Source organism: Frankliniella occidentalis, unplaced genomic scaffold (assembly GCF_000697945.3).
Source record: "Frankliniella occidentalis isolate FOCC.00 unplaced genomic scaffold, Focc_3.1 Scaffold90, whole genome shotgun sequence".
NCBI classification, from domain to species: Eukaryota; Metazoa; Arthropoda; class Insecta; order Thysanoptera; family Thripidae; genus Frankliniella; species Frankliniella occidentalis.
Window position 1 is genome coordinate 43,476 of NW_026267219.1, and position 4,354 is coordinate 47,829.

The window sequence follows — 4,354 nt, forward strand, 5'->3', positions numbered from 1 at the left end:
GGGGCGGGAGCGAGCGGCGCGCTGCGGATGGGGGATTCAGTACCCCTCGAGCGGTGCGCGCGGGTGGAGCCAGCGAAGGCGGACTGCCACAGCCAGCCGCCACGTCGCGACCACGACCCGGCTCGGCTCGGCCCCGACCGGCTCGGCCCCGACCCGGCTCGGTCACCGCGGTGCGCCCTCGGCTCGGCTCGGATGGCGCGGGGGACGGGCTGGGCGCCGCCGGGAAGTGATGGAGTGACGCGTGTGGCTGTGATTGAAGCTATGCGAAGGAGGCGGAGGACCGCCGACTCGCCGGTGTAGGAGCAGGAGCAGGAGGAGGAAGAGGACGAGGAGGAGCTGGCCCCGCGCGCCGCCACGCCACCAGGTGAGGACAGCGCGCCCCCGGTCCTCGGCCGTGACCCCCGTGAGGGCATCTCCCCCTCCCCTTACCGCGAGTACTGCAGGGCCACCGGGAGATACCGCGGCCGTTTTACTTTTGCCTCAATGCTTGCCTGCCAGGAACCAATGCCAATGGCTTCTCGTATAGTTCCCAATATACGCAACTCAAATCTCGTATCTCCCGGCTCCCTCAGTCGTCTCTCGTTGGCTCCCCGCTGGCTGCCCGTTGGCTCCCCGCTGTCTCCCGTCGACTCCCCACAGTCTCCCGTTTCAGCCCGAGCGGTCTCCCGCCCGCCAGTTAGTTCTCCCCGGCCCGCACTGCCCGGCCCGCCACGCCTGCCTCGCATGCCCCACCCTCACCCCGCCTACCGCGCCTGCCCCACCTACGCAGCGTGCCCCGCCCGCCCCACCCGCCCCGCCTCGCGCTCCCCGCCCGTCCGGAGCCGCGCCGGTCCCACCGCACCGCCATCCATTTCTCATTGGCCGGATCTCCGGAGGCTCGGGGCCGGAGCACTCCGGCGCTCTCCGGCTGCTGTGGTGTGAATCGGGGGTGGGATGATAATTTGCCCAATTTGGGGGCCGGGCCGGGCCGCCGGGGCTCTCAGCGCTCCATCAAAGCGTTATTGGGGCGGTCGGTGGGAGGGGAGGGGGTAAAAGTGCGAGGCCCGCACTCGGCCCGCACCCGGCCCGCACCCTTGCCAGCAGCATCCCTCCGCACACACGAGGCGCCCGCGCAGCCCGCGCTCAGCCGGGCCGCCGGGCCACGCCTGGTGTTTGAACCCGATTCATTTAGGGGGTTTGAACTTTAGGGGCCCCTCGGCTGACCCACCCGCACGAGCCTCATAAAGTTGCGTCCTTTCGTACTTCTCCTGCCCCGCCCCTACCCGACGCCGCCCTTGCCCCCAACCCTGTACGCCCGCGCCCCGCCGCCGCGCCCCCGCGCTTTTCTACAACCCATAAACGGAACCGGTTCAAATTGGCTCTCCCCGCGGCCGCGCCCCGGGCCGCCTCCGACCTAACGTGCGCCATCGTCACTTCAGCGGCTCACCCCCAGCCCAGGACATTCCTCATTCGATCCTCTTCCAACTTGCTGCCTACGCTCCCATCCTCCGCGCCGCGAGCCTCCCACCAGGCGCATAGAGGAGATTAAAAATTTAAAATGCTCAAGTAAAACAAACAATTCTATCTCTTTAAAAAAACAGTCTTTAAAAAAAGATTATTAAATAAAAGCATTTTTTAAAAAGGAATTTTTGAAAAAGCATTTCTTTAACAAGGGATTTTTTGAAAAGGCAGCCTTCTTGAAAAAGAATCTTTCTTACCAACAATATTTTTGCTATCGTTTCAAAAGTGGCCGTCTTTAGCTGCAGTGGCCACACTGTGGTCCCTGGGGCGTTGGCCGCGCGGTACCGGCGCGGGGGCAGACCCGACTTCATAAAACACAGCACAGAACTTGGTCCTTTTCGCTCTTGCCCCGCCCTGCCCCGCCCCGCCCCGCGCGGCGTGCCTGTCGCCGAGTTCTTCTCTCGCACCACCACCCAGAGTTCTGCCGGCGCCGTGCCACGCTCTGTTTAGAGAGCAGGGAGCCATTCGTTGTGGCTGCGCGCGTGCTGGCCTTGCGCCGCGCCCTGCGCCCCGCGCCGGCAGAGGCAGACCTCTCGAAACATTAGTAAACACGTTCGGCTGCTCTCCCTGCTACTCACAGGGCCCACCGGTCACTCTTATACCGTGTGGCGGAGGGAAGTGTTTGATTATTGTTTATTGTGAGGATGAGGAAGAAGGAGGAAGGATGAGGAATCAGGAGGAGGTCACTGTTGGTATGAAATATGATTCACTGCCCATAAGACTTCGTGTTCAAAATGACTGTGGTCCATACTTAAAAGTCTGTTCACCAGTAGGTACGGGGTGACCAGGCAAATTATTGTGTACCATAGACTCTCCGTACCGTACCAGTGCACACGGGAGTGGGGGATGACGAGTCGGGGTGGTGCAGGATCATTATAGCTCCGACACCTCTGCATGGTGCGACTGCCCTGCAGGCGGTACGAGTGTACGCACGGGAGGTCATGCCCTCCACCCCCACCTCCCCCTGCTGCACCAGTAGGACCACCCCCACCCTCCCCGCTGCGGAGCGAGGTCGGACCCGGGGCGGGCCGGGGCCCGGGCCCTCCTGCTCCCGGGCGGGGATTGCTTTCAGTGTCGTCGTCGATATCGGATGCAAAGGATGACACAAAACTGGTAAACGCACAGCAGGGGAAGCGAGCATAGGACGAAGGGGTATGGGAAAGGGGAAGGGCCGCTGACGCTTGCCGGGCCCGGCTTTAGCAGCTGCTGCCGCAGGCTCCTACTCTGGCATCACGAAATTTACAACGGGATAGCACATGCAAGATGCTTGCGAGGAACAAAGGTTCTCAATGCAAGCGCAATGCAAACTATATTCTGTGAATTGCGAATACCACTATTCAAAAGCATAGATACACGGTAAAATCAGCTCCTTGATATCCAAGGAATAACATCAAGGAACTGTTTTTACCGTGTATTCGAACTGTGGGATGTGTCTTGATTGGAAAGTGAAATTACTTTGGACGTGTTCAACGCAATAAATGTTGTGCTGGGATATTTGAGTCGTGTGCAGTTGTGCGTAAAGTCAATACCACAATGTAATTTCTGCTTCTGTCTGTATGCCACTTGACAGCGCCTGCGGTGGGCTCTGTGCAGGTCCGTCTGGACTTTGGCTGTCCGCACGCGCGTCGTGTTTTTTTGCCAGTCACTTCGATCGAAACGACTCTCCATCACCCTTCCCACACAATCCCTGTCTGTGTAGTGCCCATACTCCCTCCGTTCCCCCAATTTCACAATCGCACCCGCCGCCGGGCTTCTCAACCGGGAAGAAAGAGGCTTTTGGACTGCTGTGCGTACGTTGGCGATCATTGGGGGATTTTTAACCACTGACTTTTTGAACCTTTCTGTTATTTTAAAATACCTTTAAATAACTACTAATATACCGTGTGAAAAATATACTCTTGCCATGTAAGAGACGTGCACGGGACTAACCTGGTTTCCTTCGAGTCTGTTGTCCTCTAGTCTTGTCAGATGTTTTTGTAAACAATAAAAGCTGGTTTCATGGAGCCTGCAGGTCGCTGTGTGCGGCGGCGCGTCCGGCTGGCGGCCCCCGCTGCTGCCCCCCGAGGGTCATTTGGCTCAGCCAGGATCATCGCTATGTGTACGGTCCTAAGTCCAGCCCAGGCGCCTGTAATTGATGAGTTTACTTGTTGTTCTGCTCAAGCAGGCGGAGGGCCGGCCCGGGCGCAGGGGATGCAGGGGGTATTTAGGGGTTAATTCTACACCCCCCACCCCCCCAACCTCATCGTGCCCTCTCTTTTCCGAAAATGTGTTTGCAAAACCCTTCTCTGCTCGAGTGCGGAAGTAGAACGCGTGTAGTCACCAGGATTCGAGGACAACAAAAGGCGACGGCGGCAGGACCTCAGATAAATCAGCAATTAAACTTCGCCGAGAGGCCTAGACGTTCATTATGAGGACGACAGCCTCAGATAAACAGACTGGATAAAGGGGAGGGGGGCGAGTCCTATGGGGTTGTGTTTTTACTCCGATCGTTGTTCGAACATACTTTTTAAAAGTCGAATGTGTGTTTCTTTGTGTAGTTGAGTTTAATCCGTGCCTCTCTTCTGCACTGTTAGTTTGTGTTGGTTTGTGTGCAAAACAGACCGTAGTGACGCCAGCGACTGACGCCCGCTTGACGATGACCAATATGGAAACGTGGTCCGTGTTCGCGATTGTCGGGCTGTGGCGTGGCCGCACTGCTGCGATTGTGTTCCCGCGGGCGCCGGGCGGGTGCCTGTCCGTATTTAGTACTGATGAGGTTGTCCCGTCTGTCGGCGCGAGGCGTTACGTGTTCTCTTTGTCCCGCGTGCGTCTGCCCCATGTCCCCAGCAGCAGAATGTGCACTCTATACTCCCCC

General features: G+C 58.6%; 1 protein-coding gene across 5 annotated transcripts in view; it reads left to right on the forward strand.

The window, feature by feature from the left end:
• The window catches only part of LOC113216128 (inactive dipeptidyl peptidase 10), a 93,975-nt gene that overhangs the window by 4,202 nt on the left and 85,419 nt on the right, over window positions 1–4,354 (forward strand). For 4 of the 5 annotated variants that reach the window (XM_052269351.1, XM_052269353.1, XM_052269354.1 and 1 more), the window contains exon 1: window positions 51–364. The exons of the other annotated variant lie outside the window; for it this stretch is intronic. The gene's annotated coding sequence lies outside the window, so the exon portion shown is untranslated. Of the gene's footprint in view, window positions 1–50; window positions 365–4,354 lie in introns of those variants that run through there. 5 annotated transcript variants of the gene reach the window in all.